This window comes from Odocoileus virginianus, unplaced genomic scaffold, assembly GCF_023699985.2.
Source record: "Odocoileus virginianus isolate 20LAN1187 ecotype Illinois unplaced genomic scaffold, Ovbor_1.2 Unplaced_Contig_13, whole genome shotgun sequence".
Lineage (NCBI taxonomy): Eukaryota > Metazoa > Chordata > Mammalia > Artiodactyla > Cervidae > Odocoileus > Odocoileus virginianus.
Genome location: NW_027224330.1, coordinates 1,105,411 through 1,127,625, shown reverse-complemented (window position 1 = coordinate 1,127,625; position 22,215 = coordinate 1,105,411). Strand labels below are relative to the sequence as shown.

The window sequence follows — 22,215 nt, the reverse complement described above, 5'->3', positions numbered from 1 at the left end:
TAGTTTTTTTTTAACACAAATTTTTGTAATACTTTATGCAAAGTCTTTTCAAGATGAATGTCCATTTTCTCAGTTTCTGTTTTTGGCATAACATTAGTTATTTCCAGTGAAATTAAAACCTCCTGAACCCCCCTCAGCATTATTTAAAATTTGAAATTCCTCTATTTCTGGGCAAACTATCTATTCACAAATGAGCTGTGAAATTCAATCACCTTTCTTTTTCAAACTTTTCTATGCCAAAATTAAACACTACAACACCAACATTTCCTCCATAAACTTCATCTATAATACCATCTCCCACATCTGTGGAGTATTTTGTAGCTTAGCCCAAATGGGGAGCTACTCTTCCATAGCACCCAGAAGGAAGAACTATCTGAATGTTGGTTTTAATAAGGCCTTTCTCCACTGGTGGTACTGTGTAACCATAGGCACTATACTGATCATAGCCCACAGACTGTGTGGACCCTTTGGTGGGGTTGGTACTGTGTTCTGAGAGCCAGGTTAAATGCTACACTCTGCTGAAGTCTCAGCCCATTTGCTGGGGAAGATGAATTGGGTCTCTTGAGAACAGGGAATGTTAGGGAAGATTGTGAGCTCAATTTCAGAGCAGGGGAACAAGAGAACAGAATGAACCCAGCACACAATATCTAAACTTCCCATGAATCACTCCCTCTCTGTAATTGATTTCTAATCTCATAGCATTGTGGTCAGAAAAGATGCTTGATTCCATTTTACCTTTCTTAAATTTGCTGAGGTTTGAGTTGTGATCCAAGATGTAGTCTATCCTGAAGAATGTTCCCTGTGCAGTTGAGAAGAAATTATATTCTACTGCTTTCAGATGGAAGGTTCTATAAATATAAATGAAGTCTATCTGGTCTGTTGTGTCATTTAAGGATTGTGTTTCCTTATTAATTTTCAGTCTGAGTGTTCTGTCCATTGCTGTGAGTTAAATGTTAAAGTCCTTGAGCATTGTATTACTGCTGATTTCCCCTTTTGTGGATGTTAATATTTAACATTTTAATATTTTTTCTTTGTACTTAAGTTTTGTTATTGTGATTAATATATGTCTTTACATGCTTCTCCTTGGGTTTATTCTGTGTGGGATTCTCTGTGCTTTTTGGACTTGTTTAGCTATTTCCATTCCTGTGTTAGGGAATTTTTCAACTATAATATATTCAAATATTTTCTTAGACTCTTTCTCTTCTTCTGGGACCCTTATAAATGAAAAGCTGGTATGATTAACATTGTCCCAGAGTTCTCTGAGATTTTCCTCTTACCTTTGCATTTTTACTCTTTATTCTGTTTTGTGGCAGTTATTTCTACCATCCTGATTTCTATCTTACTTATATATATGTATTTTTTTTTCTGCTTCAATTATTCCAGTGTATTTTTCATTTCAGTTATTGTGTTGTTCATCATTGTTTGTTCTTTAGTTCTACATTCTTGTTAGACATTTCTGTGTTGTCTCAATTCATGGCTCTATTCTGTTTCTAAGATCTTAAATCTTCCTTTTCCAGGTAGGTTGCCTATATGCTCTTCATTTATTTGGTCTTGTGGGTTTTTACCTTGCTTCATTGTCTGTTGGATGCTTCTCTGTCACCTAACGTTGTCTGTCTTACTGTGCTTGTGTCTCCTTTCTTCAGGCAACTGGGTCATATTTCCACTTGCTCCTTGCTGGGTGAAGTTGGCCCAGGGACTTGTGTAGGTTTCTTTGTGTAGGGACCAGTGGGTGGAGCTAAATCTTGTCCCTCTCATGGACAAGGCTGAATAAGGTGGTATGTTTTGGGGTGTCTGTGAGCTCAGTGCAATTTTAGGCAGTCTGTCTTCTAATGGATAAGGCTGTGTTCCTGTCTTGCTAGTTAGTTATCAGGGCACCCAGCACAGGATCCTGGAGGCAGTTAGGTGAGCTGGATCTTGATGTAGCAATGGAGACCTCTAGACCTCATGCTGATTAATATTCCCTGGAACTGAGGATTCTCTTGGGTTCCAGCGTCTTGGGATTCAGAACTATTACCACAGAGTCTCAGGCCCAACAACTGGCCAGGGAATTAAGGCCCTGAAAACTGTGCAACATGTCCAGGAGGAAAAACAAAAAAGAAAGAAAAGAAAAAGCAAGACAAATGATGAAAGCCAAACCAAAGAAAAGGAAATTAGAAAAAAAGAGAGAGAGAGAGAGAACAAAAATCAAGAGAACAACTTAAGAAGCAAATGAACCGAAACACGAAAACAATAAAAACAAAACTGACAAAAACATAAACAACATAAATAGAAAGCAAACTCAAAAAACCAAAAGAAAATATTAAACGAACACACAATAGTGTAAAAAGTGAAACAGAACAAAAACATAAGACAACAACAACAAAAAGTAACAAGAGAAGAGTAAACAAAACATATTGAAAATTAAATGAAAAACAAAAGCAAACCATAAAGAAATGAAATAAAAAAGTAAGGAAAAACAAAAACAAACAACAGAACAAAATTAAACAAAAAACAAAAAGAAAGAAGAGGAAAAAATGCTAGTAACAGTATTTTCCCCTGGGCCTTCACTATCTCCTTTCTTGCCTCCATAGTGAGCTATAGTCGACCCCTGCCTCCTCAGGTGCTCCTCCAATGTCTCTAGGTAGGGCTCTGGACCAACTGTAGGCATCGTACGGACAGATCATATTCTGACTTGGCCCAACTCCTGTGTATACCTGCCCCCAAATTCCACAACTGTGAAAGCTAGACTGGTCTCAGTTTTGGAAGCACTCCTTGTCCTTTAACATGTTCCAGAGATGCAGTTTACTTAACAGATCATGAAGATTTAATCTGCTGCTTGCAAAACTGCTTGAAGAGATCTCCATTTCTCCTCCTTAGTTACACAAACCCTGGGGCTCAGCTTTGGTTTGATCCCATCTGCATGTGGGGTATGTTCCCCACCCAGGCAAGAAGCAAAATAAGTAAAAGAAGCAACTAATTGAGTCTCTAAAGTTGATTAGGGCACTTATTTGCACAGGCCAGGAATATATAAAGTGGCCACAACTGGGACCTTCCCTTGTGGTAAAGAATCCACCTGCAATGCAGGAGACCTGGGTTCGATCCCTGGGTTGGGAAGATCCCCTGGAGAAGAGAAAGGCTACCTACTCCAGTATTCTGGCCTGGAGAATTCCATGGACTGTATAGTCCATGGGGTTGCAAAGAGTCAGACACGATTGAGCAACTTTCACTTTCACTTTTCAACTGGGACATGTGTGAAGCAACTGTGGTGGCAGCGACAAGTAGGAAGATGCAACAGATTGGGAGACACTCACTTTAGTGGGAACCCCTCCCAGTGCCCGTGAAGCAGGGCTTGTGGGTGGGGAAGGGGGGTGCAGTGGTAGTTCTGCCCCTTGCACACCACTCGTCAATGGTGCCTTATTTCCTAGGCAGACGACATTTCCTCTAGGAACATCCCTGGCCATGGAGCCCCTCACTCCTGTCCACTCAAGTTCTCTCTGTCAAACCAATAGAACATCTCCTTGGATATGCTCTCCTAATCCCGTGCTTTAGCACTCAGCCCCCACAGGCATTGGCAGCTTCCTGTCTCAGGCTGGAGCACCCAGGGGTGATTCTAAAAGAGTGTTTTTGGTGGCAATGCTCAGGACCCTAGAGCCAACATGAGTAGACGAGGCTTTGGTTTGAGGGGTGGGCAAGACTGTTCAAGTCAGAGTCCTTCCCAGTGTCAGTGGGTGGGAAAGGGGTTTGCAGTGATGACCATATCGCTTTCACATCACTCAGAAGTGTTATCCTGGATCTATAGTGTCTCATGCTCCTTCAGAAATTTCTCTGGTTGTATAGTTTCTTAGTCCTGCCCCTTCACAGAAAGTAGCTGCCCCTACCCAGGGTCTGTACTCCAAACCTCACTTTTCAGGACCTGGCCCCCTAAGACACCCAGAGACACACGACTCCAGGTGGGGTGTGCAGGGCAATGACAGGGATCATGCGCACAGATCTTACTTTGTCTTGCCTTCCACAGACTGGTTGCTGTGTTCCCCTCCGGTCCTCCAAAGGTCCCTTTCTTCTCCAGCTGATGTCCCTACTGTGAATGTGCTTTCCTGAGTGTGGGAAACTTGCCTCATCTTCAGTTCCCTACAAAGGGAGCTGGTCCCTTCCCACTTCCTATTTTCTTCTTCCTTTTTGTCCTTCTATTGTCCTACCCAGTTGCATGGGGATTCATCTTGTCCTTTTAGGTGTTTGAGTCTTCTGCTAGTGTTCAGCAGGTGCTTTGTGACAATTGTTAATTTTTAGATGTAGTCTTGATGTACCTGTGAAGAAAGGTGTATTCCACATTCTCCTATTCCACCATCTTGACTCATTCCCCTCCTATTTTTAATTTTTTGAGGAGTCTACATACTGTTTTACATAATGACTCTATCAGTTTACATTCTCACCAGTAGTATCTGTTCAGTTCAGTCCAGTTCCTTTCAGTTGCTCAGTCATGTCTGACTCTTTGCGACCCCATAGACTGCCACACTCCAGGCCTATCTGTCTATCACCATCTCCTGGAGTTTACTCAGAGTTCATGTCCATTGAGTCGGTGATGCCATCCAACCATCTCAATCTCTGTCGTCTGTTTCTTCTCCCACCTTCAACCTTTCCCAGCATCAGGGTCTGTTCTTCCTGTCAGGTGGCCAAAGAATTGGTACTTCAGCTTCAGCATCAGTCCTTACAAAGAATATTCAGGACTGATTTCCTTTATGATGGACTGGTTGGATCTCCTTGCAGTCCAAGGGACTCTCAAAAGTCTTGAACACCACAATTCTAAAGCATCAATTCTTTGGCGCTCAGCTTTCTTTATGGTCCAAATCTCACATCCATACCTGACTATTGGAAAAACCATAGCTTTGACTAGATGGACTTTTATTTGAAAAGTAATGTCTCTGCTTTTTAATATGCTGTCTAATTTGGTCATAGTTTTTCTTCCAAGGAACAAGCCTCTTTTAATTTCATGGCTGCAGTCACTATCTCCAGTGTTTTGGAATCCAAAAAACTAAAGTCTCTCACTGTTTCCCCATCTATTTGAGATGAAATGGTGGGACTGGATGCCATGATCTTACTTTTCTGAATGTTGAGTTTTAACCCAACTTTTTCACTCTCCTCTTTCACTTTCATCAAGAGGCTCTTTAGTTCTTCTTCACTTTCTGCAATAAGGGTGGTGTCACCTGCATATCTGAGGTTATTGATGTTTCTCCTGGCAATCTTGATTCTAACTTGTGCTTCATCCAGTCTAACATTTCTCATGATATACTCTGCATATAAGTTAAATAAACAGGGTGACAATATACAGCCTTGACGTATTCCTTTCCCAATTTGGAACCAGTCTGCTGGTCCATTTCCAGTTCTAACTGTTGCTTCCTGACCTGCATACAGGTTTCTCAAGAGTCAGGTCAGGTGGTCTGGTATGCCCATCTCTTTCAGAATTTTCCATATTTATTGTGATCCACATAGTCAAAGGCTTTGGCATAATCAATAAAGCAGAAATAGATGTTTTTCTGGAACTCTCTTGCTTTTTCAATGATGAGTCCAGCAGATGTTGGCAATTTGATCTCTGGTTTCTCTGCCTTTTCTAAATCCAGCTTGAACATCTGGAAGTTCATGGTTCATGTACTTGTTGAAGCCTGGCTTGGAGAATTTTGAGCATTACTTAACTAGCATGTGAGTTAAGTGCAATTGTGTGAGAGTGTTGCTTCCTAAGGCCTACTTGACTTTGCCTTCCAGGATGTCTGGCTCTAGGGAGTGATCACACCATTGTGATTATCTGGGTCATAAAGATCTTTTTTGTATAGTTCTTCTGTATATTCTTGCCACCTCTTCTTAATATCTTCTGCTTCTGTTAGGTCTGTACCATTTCTGTCCTTTATTGTGCTCATCTTTGCATGAAATATTCCCTTGGTATCTCTAATTTTTGAAGAGATCTCTAATCTTACCCATTCTACTGTTTTCCTTTATTTCTTTGCATTGATCACTGAGGGAGCCTTTCTTATTTCTCCTTGCTGTTCTTTGGAACTCTGCATTCAATTGGGTATATAGTTTCATTCCTCTTTTGCCTTTTGCTTCTCCTCTTTTCATAGCTATTTGTAAGGCCTCCTCAGACAACCATTTTGCCTTTTGCATTTCTCATTCTTGAGGATGGTCTTGATCTCCTGTAAAATGTCATGAACCTCCATCCATAGTTCTTCAGGCACTCTGTGTATCAGATCTAATCTCTTGAATCTATTTGTTACTTCCACTGTATAGTCGTAAGGGATTTGATTTAACTCATACCTTAATGGTCTAGTGGTTTTCCCTGCTTTCTTCAATTTAAGTCTGAATTTGGCAGTAAGGAATTCTCTTTTCTCCACATCTATGCCAGCAGTTTCTGTCTCTTGCTTTCTTTATAACAGAAATCATAAGAATTATGAGATGCTATCTCATTAGGATTTTGATTTGCTTTTTCCTGATGAGTAGTAAGGCTGAGCATCTTTTGCCAGGAGAAATATCAATAGCCTCAGATATGTAGATAACACCTCCATCATGGCAGGAAGTGAAGAGGAACTAAAAAGCCTCTTGATGAAAGTGAAAGAAGACAGTGAAAACACTGGCTTAAAACTCAACATTCATAAAACTAAGATCATGTCATCTGGTCCCATTACTTCATGGGAAATAGATGGGGAAACAGTGGAAACAGTGGCTGACTTTATTTTTTGGGGTTCCAAAATCACTGCAGATGGTGACCTCAGCCATGAAATTAAAAGATGCTTGCTCCTTGGAAGAAAAGCTATGACCAACCTAGACAGCATATTAAAATGCAGAGACATTACTTTGCCAATAAAAGTCTGTATATTAAAGATATAGTTTTTCCAGTAGTCACGTATGGATGTGAGAAATGGACTCTAAAGAGAGCTGAGTGCTGAAGAATTGCTTCTGAGCTGTGGTGTTGGAGAAACCTCTTGAGAATCCCTTGGATTGCAAAGAGATCAAACCAGTCAATCCTAAAGGAAGTTAGTCCTGAATATTCATTTGAAGGACTGATGTTAAATCTGAAATTCCAATACTTTGGCCACCTGATGTGAGGAAATGACTCATTAGGAAAGACCCTGATGCTGGGAAAGATTAAAGGCGTGAGGAGAAGAGGATGACAGAGGATGAGATGGTTGTTTGGCATCACTGGCTCAATGAACATTGAGTTTGAACAAGCTCTGGGAGTTGGTGATGGACCAGGAAACCTGGAATGCTGCAGTCCATAGGGTCACAAAGAGTTGGATATGACTGAATTGAACTGAATGGCCATTTGTATGTTTTCTTTGGGAAAATGTCTATTCTACTCTGCCCATTTTTAAAATTGGATTGTTGTTATTAATGTTGTTAAGTTCTATGCATTTCTTACATATTTTGGATATTAACACCTTGTAGGATAGTTGGCTTACAAATATTTCTATTTCATAGGATGCTGTTCTGTACATTCAATTTGTTATTTCCTTCGTTGAGCAAAAGCTTTTTAGTTTAGTGGTAGTCCCACTCATTTTTGCTTTTGTTGCTTGCACTTTTGGTTTGTTTGAAATGGTCTTGTTAGCTGCCTCCTGTACAGTATTACAGACCACAGTCCATAGTTCTTCAGTGACACTATTATCTAGATATAGTCCCTTGAATCTGTTCATTGCCTCTACTGAAAATTAATACTGGATTTGATTTAAGTCATACCTGGCTGGCCTAAGCTTTTTCCCAATTTTATTTATTTTTTTAAAGTCTGAATTTGCTATGAGAAGCTGATGATCTGAGCCATAGTCAGCTCCAGGTCTTGTTTTTGCTGACTGTATACAGTTTCTTCATCTTCAGCTACAAAGAATGTAATCAATTTGATTTTGGTATTGATCATTTGGTGATGTCCATGTGTAAAGTCATTTCTTTTGTTTTTGAAAAAGGGTCTTTTCTATAACTAGTGCATTCTATTGGAAAAATTAAGTTAGCCTTTGCCCTGCTTCATTTTGTTCTCCAAGGCCAAATGTGCCTGTTACTCCAGGTATATCTTGACTTCCTACTTTTGCATTTCAATCCCCAATGATGAATAGAACATCTTTTTTTGGTGTTAGTTCTAGGAAGTCTTCTAGGTCTTCATAGAACAGATCAACTTCATGGAGGCAAAGTGGTTTTGTGAGATGGCATTATGAATAGCAGAAAAACAAATTGAAGTGAAAAGCAAGGGAGAGAGGGAAAGGTACATCCAATTAAATGCAGAGTTTCAAAGAATAGCTAGAAGAGACAAGAAGGCCTTCTTCAATGAACAGTGCATAAAACTAGAAGAAAACAACAAGAGGGGAAAGACTAGAGATCTCTTCAGGAAAATTGGAAATATCAAGGGAACATTTCTCCCAAAGATGGGCACAATAAAGGACAGAAACTGTAGAGACCTAGTAGATGCTGAAGAGATCAAGAAGAGATGGAAAGAATACACAGAAGAACTGTATAAAAAAAGATCTTAATGAACCAGATTACTATGATGGTGTGGTTAGTCACCCAGAGCCAGACATTCTGGAGTGCAAAGTCAAGTGTGTCTTAAGAAGCAATGCTGTTAATTAAGCTAGTGGATGTGATGATATTCCAACAGAACTATTCAAATACCTAAAGGAGTATGCCATCAAGTTTTGCATTCATTATGTCAGCAAATCTGGAAGACCCAGCAGTGGCCACAGGACTGGAAAAGGTCAATCCTCATCCCAATTCCCAAGAAGGGTAGTACCAAAGAATGTGCTAACCATCAGACAGTTGCACTCATCTCCCATGCTAGTAAGGTCATGCTTAAAATCTTGCATGCTAGGCTTCAGCATTATGTGAACCAAGAACTTCCAGATACCCAGGCTGTGTTTAGAAAAGGAATAGAAACTAATTAGATCAATTTGGATCAAATTGCGAACATCCACTGGATTATAGAGAAAGCAAGGGAATTTCAGAAAACAAAAACAAAAACAGAACATCTATCTCTGTTTCATTGACTGTGCTAAAGCCTTTGACTATGTGGATCATGACAAACTGTGGAAAGCTCTTAGAGAGATGGGAATACCAGACCATCTTACCTGTCTCCTGAGAAACCTGTATGCGGGTCAAGAAGCAACAGTTAGAACCCTGTATGGAACAACTGATTGGTTCAAGATCAAGAAAGGAGTATGGTAGGACTGTCTATTGTCACCCTGTTTGTTTAACAGGTATGCTGAGCACATCATGAGAAATGCAAGGCTGGATGAGTTACAAGCTGAAATCAAGATATGTGGGAGAAACGTCAACAACCTCAGATATGTGGATGATATCACTATATGGCAGAAATTGAAGAGGAACTAAAGAGCCTCTTGATGGGGGTGAAGGAGTAGAGTGATAGAGCTGGCTTAAAACTAAATATTTAAAAAAAAAAAAAAAGACTATGATCATGGCATCTGGTCCCACGACTGCTTGGTAAATAGAAGGGGAAAAGGTGGAAAGAGTGACAGATTTCTTCTTTTGGGATCCAAAATCACTGTAGATCGTGACTGCAGCCATGAAATCAGGTGATTGCTTCTTGGAGGGAAAGCAATAACAAACCTAGACGTTGTGTTGAAAATTGGAGACATTGCTCTGCTGACAAAGGTCCGTATAGTCAAGGCTATGGTCTTCCCAGTGGTCATGTATGGTTGTGAGAGCTGGACCATAAAGAAGGCAGAATGCCAAAGAATTGATGCCTTCAAACTGTGGTGCTGGAGAAGACTCCTGAAAGTCCCTTGGACAGCGAGGATTGACAGCAAAGATTGACAATAAACCAGTCAATCTTGAGGGAAATCAACCTGAATATTCAATGGAAGGACTGATGCTGAAGCTGAAGCTCCAGTATTTTGGTCATCTGATGCAAACAGACAACTCATTGGAAAAGTCCCTGATGCTGGGAAAGATCGAGGGCAGAAGGAGAAGAGGGCATCAGAGGATGAGATGGCTGGACAGCATCACCAATGCAATGAACATGAACTTGGGCAAACTCCAGGAGGTGGTGAAGGACAGGGAGGCCTGGCCTGCTGCAGTCCTTGGGGTGGCTAGAGCCAGACATGCCTGGGTGACTGGACAACATCAACAGCAGTGACTTTTGGCTTTACAATTAAAACTCTTGCCAAGACCAATGCCGAGAGCTTTTCCCCCCTGTGTTTTCTTCTGTTTTATATTTTTAGATCTCTTACATTTCAGTCTTTAGTCCAATTTAAGTTATTTTTTGTGAGTAATGTAATATCTGAAGTTTTGATTCTGCTAATCAAGAAAATAAGAGAGAAGACTCAAAATCAAAAATAAAAAAAATAATAAAATTGACACCACTGAATTATTTCAGGAAACTGAGATGACTATAAACAATTACAGGTCAATAAATTTGACATTTCTATATAGGGACTCTTGCTGTTAAAAGTCAGGACAAAATATAAAGAAACACCATATATGGCTATATTGAAACAGTACGAGTATTATGAAAAAATGGGATAATTTCTATGGGTATAATGAAAGTTTACTTTTGCATTGCTAAGTCGTTTCAGTCGTGTCTGACTCTGTGTGACCCCATAGATGGCAGCCCACCAGGCTCTGCTGTCCCTGGGATTCTCCAGGCAAGAACACTGGAGTGGGTTGCCATTTCCTTCTCCAATGCATGAAAGTGAAAAGTGAAAGTGAAGTCGCTCAGTCGTGTCCAACTCTTAGCGACCCCATGGACTGCAGCCCACCAGGCTCCTCCGTCCATGGGATTTTCCAGGCAAGAGCACTGGAGTGGGGTGCCATTGCCTTCTCCTGCTTATGCATTACCTATTAATATAATTCATTCAATGAATATTTTAAGGATAAAATTGGGAGAAATTTTTGATAGACACTGTAGTGATTTTTGAAAATAAATACATTTTTGCTTAAAACTATTAGTAAAACAATAAAAGGAAATTTTATAGCAGGTGTGAAATTGTGTCTAACTGGTTATAATTTCTGAATGCCTTCTGTGAAATATTCGAAAGAATATGAAAATCTCCACTATCACAATTGTTCAGCTGCTCAGTCATGCCTGACTCTTTGCAACACCATGGACTGCAGCACACCAGGCTTCCCTGACCTTCACTATCTCCCAGAACTTGCTCAGATTAACGTCCATTGAGTTGGTGATGTCATGCAACCATTTCATCCTCTGCTGTTTGCTTCTCCTCCTGCCTTCAATCTTAGCCAGCAACAGAGTCTTTTCTAATGGGTCAACTCTTCACATCAGGTGGCCAAAGAGTTGGAACTTCAGCTTCAGCATCAATCCTTCCAATGAATATTCAGTACTGATTTCCTTTAGGATTGACTGGTTTTATCTCCTTGCAATCCAAGGGACTCTCAAGAGTCTTCTCCAACACCAAAGCTCAGAAGCATCAATTCTTCAGTGCTCAGCCTTCTTTATGGACCAACTGTCACATTCATACATGGCTACTGGAAAAGCTATAGCTTTAACTAGACGGACCTTTGTCAGCAAAGTAATGTCTCTGCCTTTTAATATGCTGCCTAGATTAGGCATAGCTTTTCCTCCAAGCAGCTAGTGTCTTTTAATTTCATGGCTGCAGTCCCCATCTTCAGTGATTTAGAGCCCAAGAAAATAAAATCAGTCAATGTTCGCTATTTCCCCATCTGTTTGCCATGAAGTGATGGGACTGAATGCCATGATCTTAGTTTTTTGAATGTTGAGTTTTAAGTCAGCTTTTTCACTCTCCTCTTTCACCTTCATCAAGAGGCTCTTTAGTTCCTCTTCACTTTCTGCCATAAGGGTGATGTCATCTGCATATCTGAGGTTATTAATATTTCTCCCAGCACTTGTGATTCTAGCTTGTACTTCATCTAGTCTGGCATTTCTCATGATGTACTCTGCATATAAGTTAAATAACAGGGTGACAATATACAGTCTTGACATACTCTTTTCCAATTTGGAACAAGTCCATTGTTCCAAGTCTGGTTCTAACTGTTGCTATTTGACCTGCATACAGGTTTCTCAGAAGGCAGGTAATGTGGTTTGGTATTCCCATCTCTTGAAAGAATTTTCAACAGTTTGTTGTGATCCACACAGTCAAAGGCTTTAGCATAGTCAATGAAGCAGAAATAAATGTTTTTCTGGAATTCTCTTGCTTTTTCTATGATCCAGTGGATGTTGGCAATTTGATCTCTGGTTCCTCTGCCTTTTCTAAATCCATCTTGAACATCTGGAATTTCTCAGTTCACATACTGCTAAAGCCTAGTTGGAGAATTTTGAGCATTACTTCACCAGCATGTTAAATTAGTGTAATTGTGCAGTAGTTTGAACATTCTTTGATCTTGTTCTTCTTTGGGACTGGAATGGATACTGATCTTTTCCAGTCCAATGGCTAATGCTGAGTTTTCCAAATTTGCTATCCTATTGAGTGTAGCACTTTCACAGCATCATTTTTTAGGATTTGAAATAGCTCACCTGTAATCCCATCAGCTCCACTAGCTTTGTTCATAGAGATGCTTCCTAAGGCCCCCTTGACTTTGCACTCCAAGATGTCTGGCTCTAGGTGAGTGATCACATCATTGTGTTTATCTGGGTCATTAGATCTTTTTTTTTTTTTTCTGTGTATTCTTGCCACTTATTATTTTCTGCTTTTGTTAGGTCCATACCATTTCTGTATTTATTGTGGCCATCTGTGCATGATATGTTCCCTTGATATCTCTGATTTTCTTGAAGAGATCTCTAGTCTTTCTCATTCTACTGTTTTCCTCTATTTGTTTGCATTGATCACTTAACAAGGCTTTCTTATTTCTCCTTGTTCTTCTTTGGAACATTCCTTTTAGATGGGTGTGTCTTTCCTTTTATCCTTTGCCTTTCACGTCTCTTCTTTTCTCAGCTATTTGTAAGGCTTCCTCAGGCAACCATTTTGCCTTTTGGCATTTCTTTTTCTTGGGCATGGTTTTGATCACCACTCCTGCACAATGCTATGAACTTCTATCCATATTTCTTCAGGCACTTTTTGTACTAGATCTTATCCCTTGAATCTATTTGTCACTTCCACTGTATTATTGTAAAGTATTTTGCTTCAGGTCATACCTGAATGGCCTAGTGATTTTCCCTACTTTCTTCTATTTAAATCTGAATTTTGCAATAAGGAGTTCATGATCTATGCAACAGTCAGCTCCTGGTCTTGTTTTGGCTGACTGAGCTTCTCCATCTTCAGTTCCAAAGAATGTAATTAATCTGTTGGTATTGATCATCTGGTGATGTCCGTGTGTAGATCCGTCTCTTGTGACATTGGAAAAGAGCGTTTGCTATGATGAGTGTGTTCTCTTGACAAAACTCTGTCAGCCTTTGCCCTGCTTCATTTTGTACTCCAAGACCAAACTTGCCTTTTACTCCAGGTATCTCTCGACTTCCTAGCTTTGCATTCCAGTCCCCTATGATGAAATGGGCATCATTTTTTGGTGTTAGTTCTAGAAGTTCTTGTAGGTTTTCATAGAACCATTCAACTTCTTCAGAATTAGTGGTTGAAGCATACACTTGGATTACTATGATATTGAATTGTTTGCTTTGGAAACGAACAGAGATCATTCTGTTGTCTTTGAGATTTTCTCAAGTACTGCACTTGAGACTCTTTTGTTAATTATAAGGGTTACTCCATTTCTTCTAAGGGATTCTTGCCCAAAGTAGTAGATATAATGGTTATCTGAATTAAACTCATCCATTCTGGTCCATTTTAGTTCACTGATCCCTAAAATGTCAGTGTTCACTCTTGCCATCTCCTGTTTGACCACTTCCAATTCACCTTGACTCATGGACCTAACATTCCAGGTCCATGTGCAATACTGTCTTTTACAGCTTTGAACTTTGCTTTCACCTAGACACATGCATAACTGGGCATTGTTTCTGCTTTGACTCAGACTCTTCATTCCTTCTGCAGCTTTTTCTCTGCTCTTCTTCAGTAGCATATTGGGCACCTACCAACTTGGGGAGTTCATCTTTCACTGTCATATATTTTTGCCTTTTCAAACTGTTCATGCAGTTCTCAAGGCAAGAATGCTGAAGGGGTTGCCTTTCCCTTCTTCAGTGGACCATGCTTTGTCAGAACTTGCCACTATTACCCACCTGTCTTGGCTGTCCCGACGCACCATAGCCGTAGTTTCTTTGAGTTAGACAAGGCTGTGATCCATGGGATCAGTTTGGTTAGTTTCCTGTGATTGTGGCTTTCATTCTGTCTGCCCTCTGAGGGATGAAGATAAGAAGCCTGTGGAAGCTTCCTGGTGGGCGGGATTGGCTGTGGGAATCTAGGTCTTGCTCTGGTGGCAGGGCCATACTCAGTAAATGTTTAATCTTTAATCTGTTAATCGGTGGTGCTTTGTTCCCTGCCTGTAGTTTGACTTGAGTAGTTTTTCATAGCTTTATGCAAAAAGGCAAAATGGTTGTCTGAGGAGGCCTTGCAAATAGCTGTGAAAGGAAGAGAAGCGAAAAGCAAAGGAGAATATGGAAAGATATACCCATTTGAATGCAGAGTTCCAAAGAATAGCAAGGAGAGATAAGAAAGCCTTCCTCAGTGATCAATGAAAAGAAATAGAAGAAAACAACAGAATGGGAAAGACTAGAGAGATCTCTTCAAGAAAATTAGAGATACCAAAGGAACATTACATGCAAAGATGGATTCGATAAAGGACAGAAATGGTATGGATGTAACAGAAGCAGAAGATATTAAGAAGAGGTGGCAAGAATACACAGAACTGTACAAAAAAGATCTTCACCACCCAGATAATCACAATGGTGTGATCACTCACCTAGAGCCAGACATCCTGGAATGTGAAGTCAAGTGGGTCTTAGAAAGCATCACTATGAACAAAGCTAGTGGATGTGATGAAATTCCAGTTGAGCTATTTCAAATCCTGAAAGATGATGCTGTGAAAGTGCTGCACTCAATATACCAGCAAATTTGGAAAACTCAGCAGTGGCCACAGGACTGGAAAAGGTCAGTTTTCATTCCAATCCCAAAGAAAGGCAATGCCAAAGAATGTTCAAACTACCACACAATTACACTCATCTCACACGCTAGTAAAGTAATGCTCAAAATTCTCCAAGCCAGGCTTCAGCAATATGTGAACCATGAAATTCCAGATGTTCAAGCTGGATTTAGAAAAGGCAGAGGAACCAGAGATCAAATTGCAAACATCTGCTGGATCATCAAAAAATCAAGAGAGTTCCAGAAAAACATCTATTTCTGCTTTATTGACTATGCCAAAGCCTTTGATGGTGTGGATCACAATAAACTGTGGAAAATTCTGAAAGAGATGGGAATACCAGACCACCAGACCTGCCTCTTGAGAAACCTATATGCAGGTAAGGAAGCAACAGTTAGAACTGGACATGGAACAACAGACTGGTTCCAAATAGGAAAAGGAGTATGTCAAGGCTGTATATTGTAACCCTGCTTATTTAACTTATATGCAGAGTACATCATAAGAAACACTGGGCTGGAAGAAGCACAAGCTGGAATCAAGATTGCTGGGAGAAATATCAATAACCTCAGATATGCAGATGAGCACCACCCTTATGGCAGAAAATGAAGAGGAACTAAAAAGCCTCTTGATGAAAGTGAAAGAGGAGAGTGAAAAAGTTGGCTTAAAGCTCAACATTCAGAAAACTAAGATCATGGCATCTGGTTTCATCACTTCATGGCAAATAGATGGGGAAACAGTGGAAACAGTGTCAGACTTTATTTTTTGGGGCTCCAAAATCACTGCAGATGGTGACTGAAGCCATGAAATTAAAAGACGCTTACTCCTTGGAAGGAAAGTTATGACCAACCTAGACAGCATATTAAAAAGCAGAGACATTACATTGCCACCAAAGTCCATCTAGTCAAGGCTATGAATTTTCCAGTGGTCATGTATGGATGTGAGAGTTGGACTGTGAAGAAAGCTGAGTGCTGAAAAATTGATGCTTTTGAACTGTGGTGTTGGAGAAGACTCTTGAGAGTCCCTTGGACTGCAAGGAGATCCAACCAGTCCATCCTAAAGATCAGTCCTGGGTGTTCATTGGAAGGACTGATGCTGAAGCTGAAACTCCAATGCTTTGGCCACCTGATGTGAAGAGTTGACTCATTGGAAAATAACCTGATGCTGGGAGGAATTGGGGGCAGGAGGAGAAGGGGACGACAGAGGATGAGATGCCTGGATGGCATCACCAACTCGATGGGCATGAGTTTGAGTAAACTCCGGGAGTTGGTGATAGACAGGGAGGCCTGGCGTGCTGTGATTCACGGGGTCGCATATAGTTCGACACGACTGAGCGACTGACTGAACTGAACTGAACTGAACAAAGGTATTCTACTGTTTCTTTCAAACCCTCTTCACCAAGCTGTTTTAAAGTAATAAAATAATAATAATAATAATAGAGACATAAAGATTTACAAAGGCCAGAAATGTTTGCTATGGTTTCTCTGGAGACTAAGAACTCCTATTCTTCTTCAGCAGTGGGACTGGATGTCTGAGAAGCCTTCTCCCCTGGAAGTATGGCAAGTGGGCATCTGCTGTGTTAAACATATTGCAAAACTTGAAAACAAACAAACAAACTGATTTTTCCCATTTGGATAAAGCTGGGAGCTTTTATCTTGTAAGATAAAGCCATTGAGAGGAAAGCCAGGGGTTCTGCTGGGTCACAAAGTCTTCATTATGATACTCTTAGTAATGACCACACAGGACAGTTATTGAGTTGACCTGGGGTGGATGGTACAGCAACTGATGCCTGATACCTGCCTGGGATGCCAATCACATAGATGGTCCTGGGATCCTGCTCATATTCGCTGTCAAAATATGCCACTTTCTGAACTAATGGCACCTTTAATTTAAGTCTTTATCAATGGTTCTCAGATTTTGGTGTGAATAACCAATACCTGTATAATAGCTAAAGATCCAGATTCCTGGGTTCCACTGACAGACTGTTTGACATTTAGAGAGAGGAACAATCTGTCACTTTTCTAGTGGTCTGTGTCTCCCAGAGAGATGGACTTCAGCTACATGTAAGCATCTATGTTGTAGTACTATCTATATTTGTGAGGCTATTAAAAAGGAAAAAAAAAAAAAGAAAAAAATGGCATTAGTATAGCTATGATCTTGCTATAGGAAGAAAAATGAGGCTCTAGATGGTGCCTTATTTATTTCATAGCAAACTAGTATGTTGAAATTGCAGCATAAATAATTTGAATGTTCTGTTGCTGGTATAGCTTGTTAAACTGTATATTCACAATGTATAGACTATAGGCATCCATAATTTACTTACAGTGTGCCAGAAATAAGAACTTCAGAGAGAATCTTTCTTCTCCATAGAAGCAGCAACTAAAGTATGTATCAGAAGTAGTAACTTGATTGAAGGATTTCACTTCAGACAGATGTGATGAAGTTCAGAGCTTTTAAATACATCAGACAAGAATATTGAAAAGAGTGGCAAATGAGAAAAAAAATGAATTCTTCCCCAAACATCATTTCTTGGTAGAACTAATACATATGCTATGACACTTCCACACATCACTGGAGTTAATCGAATGCTTAAAGGCACAATGCAGACGTCCACATCTTCCAAATGTTTTGTAACAGCTGGGTGCAAAGGAATGAAATTGTCTTCCTTTTAAATTCACCTGTTGTGTTAGCAGTGGTAACCCTGAATCCCCAGGAGAAACCAAAAATCTTTGTTTTTGTTGTTTGAGGTTAGGTTTTGTAGAGTAATTAGAGAAATTCCTTTCTTAAATGGATTGAAGTACAGAATATATTGACATATATTTCTCCAAATACTTTAAAGTGCTATTGGTAGAAAATACTTGGAGAAAGATTAAAGGACCTTTGGAGCTTCTTTTACATTTCCTTGTTTTGTTTTCTTTTTTAATTTTTAAATACCTGGTTGCTGAATGCCCCATATACTCAGAAAAAGCTAGTTTTGAAATAACAAATACTACTGAAAAGCATTATCTATTTCACAAATTATGCTGAACTTGATATAATAGCCAGAAAATAGGTTTAATTTTCTTGCGATAATATTGGTAATATGATGCTAATTATAACAACCTGATGATCTTATTCACTTTTTTCTTTAATGATATCTGGGTAAATGATAAGCTGCTTATATTAACCAAGTCTCCCAATTTTCATTTGTCAAGAGTCCTATCAGTGTACACTGCCTTTGCACTCTTTTTATGTACCTAAAGCAAAATCCATGTTGAAAATGTCATTTACTTTCACAAAATTAATTTCAGATATTCTGTTTAGTAAGTCTCATTGCTGTTTAGTAAGTCTCAATGCATGCTGCTGTTTCTTATCTCAGTTATTTTTCTTAAACCTAGCCAAAGTTTCTTTTATCTTCTAATCTTTCTCTGGTGCAAAACAACCTTCCCTCATGCATCATATTCAGTGTTACTTGGCTAGCAACTTTTTTTTTTTTCATTTATTTTTATTAGTTGGAGGCTAATTACTTCACAATATTGTAGTGAGTTTTGCCATACATTGACATGAATCAGCCATGGATTTACATGTATTCCCCATCCCAATCCCCCCTCCCACCTCCCTCCCCACCCCATCCCTCTAGGTCTTCCCAGTGTACCAGCCCCGAGCACTTGTCTCATGCATCCAACCTGGGCTGGTGATCTCTTTCACCCTTGATAGTATATTTGTTTCATTGCTGTTCTCTCTGGACATCCCACCCTCACCTTCTCCCACAGGGTCCAAAAGTCTGTTCTGTACATCTGTGTCTCTTTTTCTGTTTTGCATATAGGGTTATCGTTTCCTTCTTTTTAAATTCCATATATATGCATTAGTATACTGTATTGGTGTTTATCTTTCTGGCTTACTTCACTCTGTATAATGGGCTCCAGTTTCATCCATCTCATTAGAACTGATTCAAATGAATTCTTTTTAATGGCTGAGTAATATTCCATGGTGTATATGTACCACAGCTTCCTTATCCATTTGTCTGCTGATGGGCATCTAGGTTGCTTCCATGTCTTGGCTATTATAAACAGTGCTGCGATGAACATTGGGGTGCACGTGTCTCTTTCAGATCTGGTTTCCTCAATGTGTATGCCCAGGAGTGGGACTGCTGGGTCATATGGAGAACAGTGTGGAGATTGCTTAAAAGACTGAAATAATCCTCACAGTTCTGTGAAATAAATACTACCATCCTAATTTTACGAATAGACTGAGGTCTAGTTAATCAAAGCCATGCAGTCACTAAGTGACAGAGTCAGAATTCCAGCTTTGATATTTCTGATGTCAAAAGCCAAACATCTACTTAACAACCATGTTACATTGTCTTCTGTATGTTTGACATTTCTTGAAACCTTTGAAAAATATAAGATAGTGCATTTGGAATGTATGTGACTTTACAGTTCTACCTCAAATGCTAAAGAAATAGTTTTCCTTCTTCATCCTTAATGTTATATTCTTTTACAAGTAACTGCTATGTACTAATAAAACATGTCTATAAGTATAGTGATTCTGATTATGATATTTAAGTTCTATAAATTATAGAGTATTTAAAGGCTTGTGGAAACCCTTATTCCAAAATTTCATTAATTCCAGAAGCATTCCTATAAAAGAATATAAAACCTGTAATATTGGACAAACACAGAAAAATAAGTACTATGCTCTAAAATGGATATATAAGGGAAAAAATGCCACCGGCATTTCTTACATATAGATTGGTTTTTCTGAATAAGTTTGTTAGTGGGAAAAGGGTACTTCAAAACTGGGAGCTGTTGAGTGGCTAATGGTTTGATATTTGTGCTTTATAAGAGAGGAGAAGAACGAAAATGCAGAGGCCTTATAATGTTCTTAAACTTCTATTTAGAAGTTGAACCAGAATAAAAAAATAAAATTATAGTGTTTAATACAAAAAAAAAAAAAAAAAGAAGTTGAACCAGAAAATATTCCTGTAGCTCATAGTTGATTGCATTTTGAAAAGTGTGAATAACTCTTTTAAATCACTGATATTGTTTTCAGAAGACATACATTACATACTATGAAGTTAAACATAAATTTCTGAGTGGGGGTGCAGATAATCTTTGGTAACTAGCAGTAGATTACTTGCCAGAATTGATTCAAGAGCTCTGGCTATAAGAGGCTTTCATCTTCACACCCCCATTATTCCACTCTGCTCTGTGTGAATCAGTATTATTCCTGTGTGTCAGAAAGAGTAAAATCCCAGGTCAAAGATCTTCTGGGGTACAAGAGCTTTACTTACCTTTAAGACCTCAAAGCAGGTTTTGTTGATCATAAACTGTCCTCACTAGAGTTTAAGATGCTCTAAAACAGGGAGCTTATCTGACTTATTCCTTCAGATGGCATCTCCAGTATCTGGAAAGGTAAATGAAATATAGTATTATCTGAATACGCAATATTTGAATGTATGAATGAATTGGCCCAACATCCACCACCAACCATGGTCACATACAACTAAGGTCAGGAGATCAGACATTTGTTAAGGTAAGAATCACTTCTCATCATTTCTTTTTTGTTTACTTTATAATGCTTACTTTATTGTTATTAATCCAGTCTCTGATCCTGGTCTCATTTCTGGGTAACAGTGATATTTTTATTATCCCCCATGTCATTTAGAGCTTCATGCCTCTCAAATCAGGTTCTACACCTTCTCTTCTACTTGGGGTCATCTCTGAAGACCCAAGCACAGCGATTTCTATTTATAAACAAGCTATCTTGTAACTATGTCTCTGGCTCCTCCAGGTCATGGGAACATCATGAATCACAGAAGTTGGTATGAGACAAAGCCTAACTTTATTGTAGGAAGTAGAAGAGCCTTATTCTAATAAGTATTTTAATTAAATGAAGATTATTCCTCTACTCATTTCTTATTGTAGTTAGTCAGTATGAACTCCTCCAGTTTCTCCCAAATAAAAATAATTTATAAATCAACACTGGTTGAAGTGGAGTCTAGGTTGCTTATAAGCTTTATGCTTATAAATAAGGCTGATATTCTATAAAGAATGTCAGACAACTTTGCTCGATGCCAATTATTAGGCAAAATGTCTAGATTTTTATCTCCTCCTCTTGTACATCCTCCTAGAAAACTAAAAATATCATATTACCACTCCCCACCCCACCCCCAACACGGGCAAGTGCTCAGTTCATTCTCACTTAATTTAGTTTGTTGTTTAATTCCACCTTTTCTTCCTTTTAGAGACAAAATTTTAAAGTCTAATGGGATTAGGGGTATGACTAGATTCTTAAATGCTCAGTTCAGTTCAGTCATTCAGTAGTGTCCAACTCTTTGTGACCCTGTGAACCGCTGCATGCCAGGCCTCCCTGTCCATCATTAACTCCCAGAGTTTACTCAAACTCATGTCCATTGAGTTGGTGATGCCATCCAACCATCTCATCCTCTGTCATCCCTTTCTCCTCCTGCCCTCAATCTTTCCCAGCATCAGGGTCTTTTCAAATGAGTCAGCTCTTCGTATCAGGTGGCCAAAGTGTTGGAGTTTCAGCTTCAAAAACAGTCCTTCCAAGGAACACCCAGGATTGATCTCCTTTGGGATGGACTGGTTGGATATCCTTGCAGTCCAAGGGACTCTCAAGAGTCTTCTCCAACACCACAGTTCAAAAGCATCAATTATTCAGCACTCTGCCTTCTTTATGGTCCAACTCTCACATTGTACATGACCACTGGAAAAACCATAGCCTTGACCAGATGGACCTTTGTTGACAAAGTAATGTCTCTGCTTTTTAATATGCTGTCTAGGTTGGTCATAACTTTCCTTCCAAGAAGTAAGCATTCTTTTAATTTGATGGCTGCAATCACCATCTGCAGTGATTTTGGAGCTCCCGCCAAAAAAGTCACCCACTGTTTCTCCATCTATTTGCCATGAAGTGATGGGACTGGATGCCATGATCTTAGTTTTCTGAATGTTGAGCTTTAAGCCAACTTTTTCACTCTCCTCTTTCACTTTCATCAAGAAGCTCTTTAGTTCTTCTTCACTTTCTGCCATAAGGGTGATGTCATCTGCATATCTGAGGTTATTGATATTTCTCCCAGCAATCTTGATTCCAGCTTGTGCTTCATCCAGCCCAGCATTTCCCATGATGTACTCTGCATATAAGTTAAATAAGCAGGGTGACAATATACAGCCTTGACATACTCCTTTTCCTATTTGGAACCAGTCTGTTGTTCCATGTCCAGCTCTAACTGTTGCTTCCTGACCTGCAAACAGGTTTCTC

The 22,215-nt window shown here is 39.4% G+C and overlaps 1 protein-coding gene and 1 pseudogene across 3 annotated transcripts in view; one reads left to right on the top strand and one right to left on the bottom strand.

Annotated features, from left to right (window-relative positions):
- The window catches only part of MARCHF1 (membrane associated ring-CH-type finger 1), a 1,143,673-nt gene that overhangs the window by 21,988 nt on the left and 1,099,470 nt on the right, over positions 1 to 22,215 (top strand). The gene's annotated exons all lie outside the window — the stretch shown is intronic.
- Positions 94 to 14,127, bottom strand: LOC139033977 (deoxyuridine 5'-triphosphate nucleotidohydrolase pseudogene; annotated as a pseudogene).